Source organism: Mus pahari, chromosome 2 (assembly GCF_900095145.1).
Source record: "Mus pahari chromosome 2, PAHARI_EIJ_v1.1, whole genome shotgun sequence".
Lineage (NCBI taxonomy): Eukaryota > Metazoa > Chordata > Mammalia > Rodentia > Muridae > Mus > Mus pahari.
In genome coordinates, this window is record NC_034591.1 from 129,750,116 (window position 1) to 129,762,865 (window position 12,750).

Consider the following 12,750-nt stretch of genomic DNA (forward strand, 5'->3'; position numbering starts at 1 on the left):
GGGGAAACTGCCTTCTTAGGGACAATGACAACCTGGCTGAAATCAATAGCTTCTGTAGACCAGGGTAGTTGTGGACCTTTCCCTCTGAATTGCTTTGCTCCTTAAATGCTTCCCACCCGAAACCCCTTCGTGTCTCCTTATTTCACCCCAAATACAGCATCCTGGAGACCCAGTCGAAGGTCTTTCACTATCCAAGATCAGCCTCCAGGTCCAGAGCTCCAAGGCTCCCCAAGTCTATAGATCCTTGCCCTGTTTGCCAGATCCTAGGTTCCATTGCTCATCCTAGGCATGCCATAAGTCTGATCATTTCTTGAGTATGAAGGGCCCTGGGAGGGGGTTGTCCCTCTGCATCCCCAAGGTACCACCCACCAGGAGACTCAGGATACAGGCTGAGTAAATCGGAGAAACCAGATGAGTCGGGTAATGAGAACAATCTGCAGAAAGGCTTCTTGACAGCACAATAAAGCACGAGCTGGAGGAAAACCAGCAACCACCCCATCCATCATCACTCCAGGATCAAGCTTCTCCTGTGTGCAGAGCCCTGCTCGGGGCTGGAGAGGCACCCTGCCTACTCCCGCTCCTGAACTAACAGTCGAGACAACATGCACCTTGCACAATAGCACCAGGCACGAAGCACCCTCCTGCACAGCATCAGAGGCACGGCAGGATGCGGTTAATTGCCAGGTGAGGGAAGCATTAACTACAAAGGAGAATGATTCCATGCTACAACTCAGGAAAGCGTGGGGGTCGGAGTGAGGAAGGAATCTTCTGAGAGCAAGGATGCGGGAAGGAAAAGGATGTGGAGTATATCTGGCCCGAGGGAAGGGTGGTACCTAACTTTCTGAGAGCAAGGATATAAGATGCAGGGTGTAGAAAGGCTTCACCAGGCAGACAAGGGAGATGCCATTTCAGGGGAAATGGACTCAGGTGTGGGACTGGCAGGTGGGATGGCCAGTAGGAGCTCTGACTTCTTACAGTGTTTTTCTTTCTCTCCTGATCATCTACATTCAAAACTTGCCCTTTGCAGAAGTTGAGTCTCAGAGTACAGAAATCAAAGGATGGGTGGCACTGCCTCCTTCCTCCGCCATGTCACGTCAGCAACTATGAGGCGGCAGGGAAGAGGGACGTGGAGAGGGCACTAGGTTGTCCCTAGAAGAGATGTAGGCTCAGCTGAAGTTTCAGAGGATGTGCAAGAGCAGGTTTGGATGTAGAGGCCTCCTGCAGAGGGGCCAGATGGGAAGGCAAGGAGAGGGCACCAGCAGTGAAGGTGACATCTTTTCATCGAGTCGAGAAGAGATGACAGAAAGTCATCGTGGTTGAATAGAAGGGGGACAGGTGACTAGGGGACAAAAGGGGCAGAGAGGAAGGAAAGCAGTCACAGGGAGGGTGGGCTACCTCTGTCCAGGTGCTAGGAGGAAGAACAGATGGCACACTTACAAGCATCTCCTGTTTCAGGATGCTCAGATTTGGCTCTCCGATGTGCCCTGAAAGATGTGTGTGTGGAAACATGGAGGTGGGAGAAGAGGGGAGAATTTGGGAGCATCAGGAAATGCAAACTTCAAGGAGAGCACTGGAAGCAGCCTGGCTAGGGAGGATACCAGGCACTGCCAGCTCAGTGGCATCTCACAGCCAGTCGGGTATCTGGGTGAACAGGGGTGTCCAGTTCTTCTTCCTACGATTCCGAACCAATTTAGGAACGGCTGTTGGTGTATGTGACAAGCACTCTAGCAGGGCATGTCATGGTCCACGTCTTGCTGGCCAGTCCATCTGTCTTTCTTTTCCCTGTTGCCGGGATAAACATGGGCAAAAACAATGGAAGGGGGAAAGGGTTTATTTTTGCACACAGTTTGAGAGTAAAGTCCATCATGGTGGGGAAGCCACAGCCATGGGAGCCTGAGGCAGATCATTCTTGTTTTTACACAGTCCAGGATCCCAGCCTAGGGAATGGTCACACCCACAATGGTCACACACACAAAGGCAGATCTTTCCACCTCAATGAACAGAATCAAGATAATCCTCTGGTGATTCTAAATCTCATCAGTTAACAATTAAGATAAGACCCCCTCACTATCCTCAAGCAGAAAAAAAAAACCCTCACCTATTTTTAAATATGAGTTTGAAACCCTTATGAGAGCTTCTGTCTGCCCATGAAGCCGAGCCAGGGAACTGAGACACATCACTAGGCCCACACAATAGCATGACTCCACCTCGAGGAAGGTTGGCTGGTTCAAGAGTTAGCATCTGACACAAACTAGATGCTGGTAGTCTGAATGAGAATGGCAGCCATAGGCTCATGTGTTTAGATACTTGGTTCCTACTTGGAGGAAGTACCTTAGAAGGATTAGAAGTTATGACCTTCTGTCACCGTGGGGCAGACTTTTAGGTTTCAAAAGACTTACACCATTCCCAGTTAAATCTCTGTCTCGTGGTTGTGTCTCTAACACAGCTCCTCTGGGAAACAGTAGATAGTCCTGGAAAAATCTTATGGAATTATCACATGACACTCTAGAATATGCACTCAAAGGACAGAAAGATGGCACTATAATAGATAGGAGGTGAAGGCCTTTTTAATTTGATTTTAGTCCAAACTTGTCCTCAAACTTGGGACTCTTCTGTTACATCCTTTCCTGTGCTGGGGTTCTAGGCATACACCACATCTGCCAATAGAAGCATTATTTATAACAGCCCCAAGTCAGGAACAACTTTGTGTATATATATATACATATATATATATATATATATATATGTATATATATATATATACATATACATATATATACACACACACACACACACACACACGTACTGGGTAGTTTTGTGTCAACTTGACACAGCTGGAGTTATCACAGAGAAAGGAGCTTCAGTTGGGGAAATGCCTCCATGAGATCCAGCTGTAAGGCATTTTCTCAATTAGTGATCAAGTGGGGAGGTCCTCTTGTGGGTGGTGCCATCTCTGGGCTGGTAGTATTGGATTCTATAAGAGAGCAAGCTGAACAAGCCAGGGCAAGCAAGCCAGTAAAGAACATCCCTCCATGGCTTCTGCATCAGCTCCTGCTTTCTGACCTGCTTGAGTTCCAGTCTTGTATCCTTTGGTGATCAACAGCAGTATGGAAATGTAAGCTGAATAAACCCTTTCCTCCCCAACTTGTTTCTTGGTCATGATGTTGTGCAGGAATAGAAACCCTGACTAAGACAGTACATATGTACATACACACATATACCATATACACATATATACATATGCATATACATGAGCATATATGTGTGTGTGTGTGTGTGTGTGTGTGTGTGTGTGTATAGCACTATTAGAAGGTGTGGTCTTGGCTGGCGTAAGTGTGTCACTGTGGGAGTGGGCTTTGAGGTCTCATATGTTCAAGTTATACCCAACATGATACATGTCTCCTGCTGCCTGTGGACCTCTCAGGCCCTTCTCCAGCACCATGCCTGCCTGCATACTGCCATGCTTCTTGCTATGGTGATAATGAACTAAACCTCTTAAACTGTAAGCCAGCCCCAATTAAATGTTTTCCTTTATAAGAGTTGCCAAGGTCACCGTGTCTCTTTACAGCAACGAACCCTTAAGGCACAAGAGTAAAACACTGCATGATCCCAGTTCTGTGGGGTCTCAGGAGCAGTCAGTCCCATAGTGATGGAAGGCAAAAGACAGACGCTGGGAGGTTTCGATGATGAGTGGGTTTCAGGGTTTTAGATAGGATGGCTACACAGTGTGTGTGTGTATTTTATGCCCCAGAACTGAACACCTAGAATGGTTAAGATGATAACTTCTATAGTCTGTGTATTTTACCACACATAATGACAATCAAAACCAAAACACACACAGGGAAGTTCTTTTGTAGTTTTTCAAGAGATTTTTCTCAGTAAGCATTTCTCAACCCAGCACCCAGAGCAACAGGCCAGCTATGGGGCCTCCCTGGGTGTGTAACCAGCTAGCCAGGCAGGTCACTGCTGACCTCTGTCTAGTTAGCATGTTGCATGGCTAGGAGGCAGCTTCTGTCACAGGGCTAGGGACACCTGTCCTCCCTGCTGGGGACATTTTGTCTGTAATGTACAGGGCCTAGTCTTTACCAGCTGTGGCATAAAAGTGTAAGTATCTGCCACATATGATAGAGACTGTGCCGGAAGGGGAAGAAGGGTGTCGCAGCCTGGCCATGAAACAGGACAGAACTAGAATGTGGTTAGTCACACTCTCCTTAACCTCCATGTGGCACATTCAGCTGCCTTCCAGGCTGGTCCCAGGAAGTTTCCAGAATGCTTTGCCAAGGGTAGAACTAAGTACATACCTAGCAATGGCTTCCCAGAACTAGTATCAACCCTAGCTGCCCCTAGCTCAGCTTTGGTGTGTGCTTTCTATCTGGTCCTCTGTCCTGTGTCCCCACATGGCAGCTATGGAAGAAACCGAGGCTTGGTAGGCACCCAAATGTCCTGAAGGCAGTCTCCACCCACTGCCTTCTCGGCGCATTCTGATGACATCACTTCCTCCTTTTCGGTCAGTGCTTAGTCTGTTCTGTTGCCTGGCACACCCTTTGTTCTTCTCTGCACAAGCATTTTCTTGGCTGAGCCATTCATGGGTGACACCCACCTTGCCCTGGGGGGGCAGGGTGCCCTCAGTGGGGGGCTTCCTGGATACTTTGAGTGAGATAGGAATGAGCCTCTTCTCTCCTGGGGCTTTTCTACACAGCACCAACCCTGCCTCACTCAATGCCTCCATGCAGAAGCTTGAAATGAACTATACCCATGGCCTAGCACCTGATTCATCTCTCACACCAAGCCTTGGGGCAAGCATTAGTACCAGCCCCAGTTTATAAAAGGGAGTGCTGGAACTCAGAAACAGCCTAACTAAGGCCACAGACACTGAGGGTGGAGCTAGGACTTAGATCCCGGCAGCCAGACGACAAAGTCACACCTGGAATTCTATGGGTCTGTCTCCTTCACTGTGTTGAGTGTCTTTGGGGACAGTGTGCTGTCTGTCTGATAACTCAGCATCTAATTAGAACTACAGCTAAAAGAGGTGTGACTATTAATTTTAATTGTCAACTTGAGATCTAGAATTGCCTGCAAGACAGCCCATAGGGGGAGATCTTGATTAGTTTGAGCTGGGAAGATTCCCCCCCCACACTGTTGGCGGCACCATCCCCTGGGCTGAGGTCCTAGACTGTGTGAAAAAGAGAAAGCAAGCTGAGCCCAGGCATCCATTTCTCTCTGCTTCTGGACTGTGGATATACAGTGACATCTCCCTCATGCTTCTGCTGCGAAGACGTTCCCATCACTATGAACCGTGTGTAACCTTGAGCTGTGAATAGTAAATATTTATTCAATGACTGAGTAACTCGGGCAGAGGTGACAATGCCATTTGAGGATCTTACAGAATAATACAAGACTTCAGAGGAGATGGGGTAAACGCCTCAGGGTAGAGAGGTGGTCAGAAGGCTGCTAGTAGAAGGCAGGTCTTAAGGGTCTCAGTGGGATGCTACTAGATTGAGAGCAGGAAAGATATTCCCAAGAGGACAGAGGCTCCAGGGAGATCCATGGACCCTGCTTTCTGCTGTGTGTATTTATCTTATGCCATCTGGGGCAGAAGTTTCTAGAAGGAAAGTGGTAAATAAATGCCAGGAATTTTGCAGCAGGGTTCCACAGTCTCCATGGCATATTAGAATCCCCCAGGGAGCTGGTATTAAAAAAAAAAAAAGCATATTCTGCAATTCCTCAGAGACCAGAGGCTGGGCCAGGGAATCTGCATTTTCACAACATGGAACAACCTGACAAAGCCACAAAGACAATTAGAGAAATGTGGTCACAGAGACTGTGGTGTGGCCCCCATGAATATACAAAAGGAGTACAAGCCACAGGGAGAGGAGTTCCAGAATGATCCAAGGCTGGGTCTGTGTCTCCTTCACACATCAATCCTCTTTGCAGTCAGGAGCACCAAGGGAGGCAGGGATACCTTTTAGGATAATGAGCCCACTAGTATGGCCCTTGCCATGCAGAGCGCCTGCCACGATTGTTCTCTCCTTCCCTCCCATCCTTGCCACCAGCTGAGGTAAGGACCTTAAGCAGTAGCTTCCTATTTGCGCAAAGGATCAGGTCCAACTGCCTGAGCTTGGCATCCAAGGCCTCTGGCCACCTAGCTCCCTCCCAGTCTTTGACCCCTCTACACATGCGCCAGTCAAGGACAGTTGCTTTCACCAGCATGCTCTGTCACCAGGCATTGCTAAGGGCAGCTGGGGTAGAGGGAGGGGAACAAGATCCTCGCCCTCAGATCACTCACAGGACAGTTGGAAAAGTGAGGCCAACAAGGAATACATGTGACTGGAGTTGTCACAAGGGTTTAAAAGAAGCAGTCCATCCAGGCCATGTTCTGGGTGTGACTTTTAGCATGCATGAAATCAACTGAGCCTCCAAGGACAAGCTGCTAGCTATCCCTAGAAGTAGGGCACAAGCCGGGGGTGAGGCAACTAGACTCAAACCCAGCATGGCTTCGTCCCTCTCCCCCATGAGGGTACCACATCACCTTTCCTATGGGGGTACAGCTTGTTCACAGCATAACAGCTCTGAGGACCCTACATATACTACCCCCTCACACACAACACAACACACACACATACACATCTCTTCCATCAGTGCAAAGTTCCCCTCCCTGGCCAAGTCTGAGTCACTGAGCTAGTCCCAGAGGCCAGGTTCAGCTGTCCTGGTAACACCAGGCACTCCCCAGCACTTCCATTCCCAGAGTCCTTGGTCATGGGACTCGGCTTGCAGGCAGGCTAAACTCTGCTGGCCCCAGCAGCTTTGCTGGAAATTAAGCACTAATCCTGGCCACCAAAAGACATGTGAGCCAGGAGCCCGGCACTGGGTTTTAATAGACTTGTCCTCAGAGAGGCAATCAGATGGCCGGAGACACATGCATGACTGCATGGGCTCCCTATGGGAGGAGGAAGACACAGGGACTCCCAAGCACTGTGGGAGAGGAGCAGGTCTCTTCCTTCTGCAATCCGACCAATCCTTTCCACCCTCCCCATCCCAGAAGGTAGCATGCATGTGCACACAAAAGATGGAGCCAGGAGCCTGGAGGTAGCGCAACAGTCCTTTCACCCTTTCTGCATCTCCTGCACACAAGCTGCCATCACCCTTAGCCCCTTCTTTGTCCCCCGTTACTGCTGGCCTCCTCCAACCCCAGCCACTGGCACTTCTCTCTTGGGCTTGCCATCTAGCCTGCCGACAACACAAATCCATGACCTCCCACACCTGCCCCTCGAAACTCCCTTTGCAGCGGAGATTGAAAAGAGAAACCCTAATTTCAGTTTCCACCCACTCTACCCAATGTCCTGACCACTCTGCTGAACTGGGCTTCTGTCCTTACTGTCAGAGAAACCCAGAGAGGTTTTCTGAGGAGGGAACGGACTACCAGGGCTGTTTGAAGGGTGGTCCACTCTATCCCATTTCAAGGAGAAAGGAAGCAAAAGTCAGAGAACTTTAAAGACTTGCTTTATGTGTTTAAAAGTCCAGTTGGCAGTTGCTTACAACTTTCCTACTGGACACAACATCCTGGACTACCCACCTTGGGTCCTTGGGTGCTGGCTCTCCAAAGACATTTACAGTTATTCCATATACTGATGACCTGGTATTTGTGCAGAGGCTAAGCACAGTTTCCTGTATACTTTATGACTACCTAATACTATATAAAGAGTCTGTAGGTTGCTGGGCTGTAAGAATAGCAAGGAAAAAGCCTGTCCACATCGAGTACAGACTTCTTTTGGTTTCAGCTATATTCTGCCTGAGCTTGGTTAGATCTGTGGGTGCAGAGCCTTCATGTGTGTGGGAGGACTGTAGCTAGTGGTAAGGGGCTGTAGGTGGGGGGATTGGATGTTCCCCCTCTCTCTGCACCCTCCCCAGCCAGTTCTAAAAGCAGAGCCTCTGGGGGAGGCAATCAGAGGACTGTGGCACGCCCTGGGAGGGGAGCATGAAGTCTGTACCCCAGTGCTTGCCACAGACCTCTATTTCACTCTTCCTGACAAGCCCCTCCAGTTCTGTCTGGTGTGTTCCCTCTATATAGGTTGAATATCATTTTCCGAAGGAGCAGAGAAGTGAGTTGATAAACAACCCTCCCCCACTCCCCTCCAGCACACATGTGTAGGCACACATACATACATACATACACACACACACACACACACACACACACACACACACAGAGAGAGAGAGAGAGAGAGAGAGAGAGAGAGAGAGAGAGAGAGAGAGACTCTTCCATATAGAAGAACCTAGTTTTGCATACACAATCTCTGGGGTTTAAGTTCCCACCGCATGACTGGTTTCAAGCCGGGTTTCTGGACTTCCTATATTGTGGGGTCACCAGGCAATGAGGATGCCTCCTTTAATCTATGATGGTCTGGGTGTCTCCGTGCTTCTAGGGGCTCAGAATTCAGAGGACACAATCAGGACCCTGATACATTAGTTGTATATTGGTAAATATATCCTTTCCCCCTTTAAGCCGCAGTTTCTCCCTCTAGAGAATGAAGGGACCAGGCAGGACTACCTCAGAGGTGGTCTCTATCAGTTTGAGATGCCCCCCCCCCCACCGTGCTCATGTTTTGAATACTTAGCTCTTGGTTGGTAGCACTATTTTGGGACATTGTGGAAACTTCGGGAGGTGGGACATACATTGAGGAAGGGGGTCACTGGGGGGTGGGTCCTGGGATATACTGTCCTATGGGGTATAATACCCATAATGCTTTTGGTCTCTTTGACTCTTCTCAGCCATATGGAACTGCTCTGCTCTGCCCTGCCCTGTCCTCCCACCATGATGAAATAAAACTTCTGAAACAACAGATCTCAATCCATCTTTCCTTCCTTAAATGATTATTCCAGCCACAGCAGATGTGAATGCGGCTGGAACACTCACTGGGGACAGAGTCAAAGATTGACATGGGGATGGTGAATGTCAGCCAGGACCCTCAGCCTTGGCAACTTAAATTAAGATGTCACAGGATGCCATGGAGGATGCTGGATATTGCTGAGTTGAGGGTGGCAAATGGGTCCCCCAAAGCTGTGTACTCTGGGTATAAATGCCCCAAGAATAAGCAGAGGTCAGCTGGCTTGAGAGTGTCCCTTCTGTAATGCCTATTCTGGTCATTCTGCCTCAGAGAGTCCCACCAATGTGCTGTACCATGGGGATGTATGCTCAGCCTACCCAGTGGCCAGGGCTGTATCCACGCATGGTCTCTGAATCTTCCACAGATCTCAGAGCTCAGCACCATCTGGGGAGAGTGAGTCCCTGGGGACATGATAGAGAGGTCCAGAAGGTCAGGAGCTTCCTGGCTTCTTCGTAAAGAAATTGCTGGCCTGGGATATCTGGGGTGAGATGAGTTGGGTAGGAGACCTCATTTTTAAGGCCCCCTGGTGCTGTGTGGCCTTAGGCATGGAGGTTGTAGTATCATGGTGAGGGGTCCTAGGCTGTTGAGTGGGAGAGCAACATTGGGGGCTCATAGCAGGTCACACAGTTCCTGTACTTCTGTTCAGCTCCTTGCTTCAGTGTATTTGATCCCCAGGATAAACTTGAACTGCAGGGCTCATTGTTATCGAGGCTGGAGGAGGTTCAGAGAGGCAGAGTGACTTGGCTGGGACCACACAGTTTAAGAATTACAGAGCTGGGATTTGAACCCTAGTTGAATTAGCTCTGCTTGGAATAATTATACTAATTACTAAGGCTAATGATGCCAGCAGTAAGCAGTTGATGTCTGACCTCCTTTCAGGTCAGCCCTGCTTCAGGGTCTTTACCTCCTTTCAGATTTTGCTTGGCTGTCCGTTAGTGGAGAGCCCTGGCCTGGACTCACCTCCCTACTCTGCTCTCAGTCCTTCAATCCGAGCTACAGCCTCTGACGTCACATATAGGAACAAGCCTTATAGACTTTGAGTCAGACAGCTGAAGGCTCTGATATCCTTCATGAACTCTGAGGCAGTTCTAATGTCCACAACTTTCCTGGATATTCGACCTTGACTTTTAGGGTTTCTCTGTGTAGCCCTGGCTGTCCTGGAACTCACTCTGTAGACTAGGCTGGCCTCGAACTCAGAAATCCGCCTGCCCCTGCTTCCCGAGTGCTGGGATTAAAGGCATGTGCCACCACGCCCGGCTGACCTTGACTTTTATCCCTGCTTACCCCTGTGCCTGGAGGTGAGCTCCCACTCCACAGCCCACTGTCAAGCCCCTGAGAGAGAGAACACCAGGCTAGGTTTGACCTCTCTCTGAACCTAACTCATAGTAGGTGCTTAACAAATCCCAGTGGGACCACTGAAGTCACTCCAGCTGTGTGAGATGACTCTCAGGGTGAAAATGTGGCCAACAGAATCCTCTCACTGGCCAGTTAGAGAGAAAAAATTAAGTTCAAGGAGTGATTCCAGTCAGGTACCTGGGCTTAAGAAGCTAAGTATGAACCAGGAGGTGGAGGGGTTTGCCTAGAGTAGCTTCCGTGAGAAAGACAAGAGTCTGCGAGGCATACTTCACAGGTTAAGATGAGCTGACGGTGGTGCTGAATAATAAATCCATGTCAGGAGTAGGCTGCATTATAGGAGGTAGATCAGATCTGACCCTTTGTAAGAGGGACATTGACAGGCAGCTGTCACTCTGAAAATAATGATCGAGATAACAAGAGGTGACCGAGGGATGGGAGAAGAAATCTAAGCACAATTTCAACAAAAGTACAAAGTAAAAATAAATTGAAGTTTGACTTATATTATCATTTTTTTTTAAATAAATGACCATTGTGGAAGAGGGCCTGGGCAATTGAAATTATTCCAGGGGGAAGAATCTGAATTGGTGTGTAGAAGTTGGAGCAAGAAACAATTAAATCTAACAATGGAAAAGGATGTCAAAGCAGTCCGTGTTTTCCAACAATACACCTTGTGTGGTGGTGAGCCCCCTGTCACTACAGGTATGTAAGCAGAGATGAGGAGAGCAGGGTGTAGGATGTACTGAAAGGGGGGTTGGCATTAGATGGGGAGGAGGTAATCAAAGGACCTCAAAGTTCCCTCCCTCTAAGGTGCCTGGGATGGGTTATCTCTGCTGTGAGCATAGTGGCCTCTCTGGGCAGCAGGTGAGATCAACAGGCCTTGGGGCAACTTGGAATTTGGGATTGAGCCTCTTCTGGGAGCCACAGAGCATCTCAGAAAGCTGCATGGAGATATGAAGGAGGAAGGCAGGGACCAGCATCCATTCAGCCACTGGCCTGCTCTGCGCTTAAGAACCTCAGGTTCCAAACTCCACACCAAGGCTATATATACAGGCAATAGCTTCTTAAACTTCCTGGACCCCACCATTCTCTGGGGACCCTGTGGAGCCCAGGCTCAGGCTCAGGCTCAGGTTGGGTACTCATTTCAATCTGAGCACCAAAGCCCTATTCCTGGAACCCCACACCACTTCCCCAGCCTGGGCAACCTTAGGTCAGCTGGTCACTTGGGAGAGAAGCTGAGTTGCTCCCCTGAGAGGAAATCCCTGAGCAACTGTGAGAGTTCTGGTCTGAGGTTCACCCTGCGTGTACGGACCACGCTGTCAGCAGGTCTGACATGTGGACAACCTATGGCAGCAGATCTCCGTTTCCTCCTCCATAAGGGATAGATGTCTTGGTGACTTGCAAAGTTCTCCTCCAAGTAAGAGGCTGGCAGCATGTGCACACTCAGCTGCTTAGCGGATGGGACCTAAGGACGTTTGGAGTCCTCCCTAAGTCTGTGACTAGACATTTCCACAAATAGCAAGTAACAGAAGGCTGAGAGGGCCGCAGGTCTTCATTACACTGTACTATTTAACCAGCCGCATCCTAGCAATTTCTGTGGCCTAGCAGCCAAGTGTGCATCTGAAAAGGATAACGGGCCTGTAGTGGGTTTGACTATCATCTGAGATACCACACCTTCTTGGAAGATTAAAACCACAGGCTCTGACTAGGGAGATGACTCAGTGCATAAAGTACTTGCCGTGCAAACACAAAGACTAGATAAGAGTTTGACCTCCAGAACCTACGAAAAGCCAGGTGTGATGGCCCACACTATAATCCTGGTGTTGGCAAGGGCAGACAGGGACATCTCTGGGGCTTTCTGGCTAGCCAGCCCTAGAGAGTACTTGGTGGGTTTCAGGCCAGTGAGGGACACCATCTCAAACAAACCAAGATGAATGACACCTAAGGAATGGCACTAAGGGTTGACTCTGACCCCACATCCTCACACTTACCCCAACCCATCACATACAATAAATAAAATAAAACCCCAAACCTCCTTTTTCCATGAGAAACCTGGGCCAGACATGATCCAGAGTCCCTGGCTCACTTGACTTCTTTGTCTCCCGTTTTCATCCCAGAGGCAATGGTGGGCACACCCATAGGTCTAGGTGAGTCCCTGGCCCTGGTCCCATCTGGGGTCGGGCTCTCCTGACTGCCTGAGATGGTAACAATGGCTCCCTGGGCTTGTGGCTAGGCTCCCCGGTCAGCAGCCGGTGTCACAGGCCCAGGCCCTCCTTCCTCCAGCAGCAGTGGGCAGTTTGGATTAATCATTACCAGGTCATTGACATCCTTGGGAGCCACCCCTGGCGAGGACCCAGGCCGCCGTCCCCAAGCTGCAAAAACCAGCAGATGACTGGCTGGTGGGTGGTAATCTGAGCAGGGTGTGCGGAACAAGATTATTAGAGTCATACATTTTTATTAAAGGCCACTAACAGATTTACAGAGAGCACTGTAAAACGACACTTGTTTTTAT

The 12,750-nt window shown here is 49.3% G+C and overlaps 1 protein-coding gene and 1 long non-coding RNA gene across 9 annotated transcripts in view; one reads left to right on the plus strand and one right to left on the minus strand.

Moving 5' to 3' along the window:
- Atp2b2 (ATPase plasma membrane Ca2+ transporting 2) overlaps positions 1–12,750 on the minus strand; it is a 293,782-nt gene that overhangs the window by 251,885 nt on the left and 29,147 nt on the right. The gene's annotated exons all lie outside the window — the stretch shown is intronic.
- Positions 5,242–12,750, plus strand: part of LOC110315249 — a 46,958-nt gene continuing 39,449 nt past the window's right edge. Inside the window, exon 1 of the long non-coding RNA XR_002380208.1 lies at positions 5,242–5,320. This is a non-coding gene — a long non-coding RNA (uncharacterized LOC110315249). The remainder of the gene's footprint in view (positions 5,321–12,750) is intronic.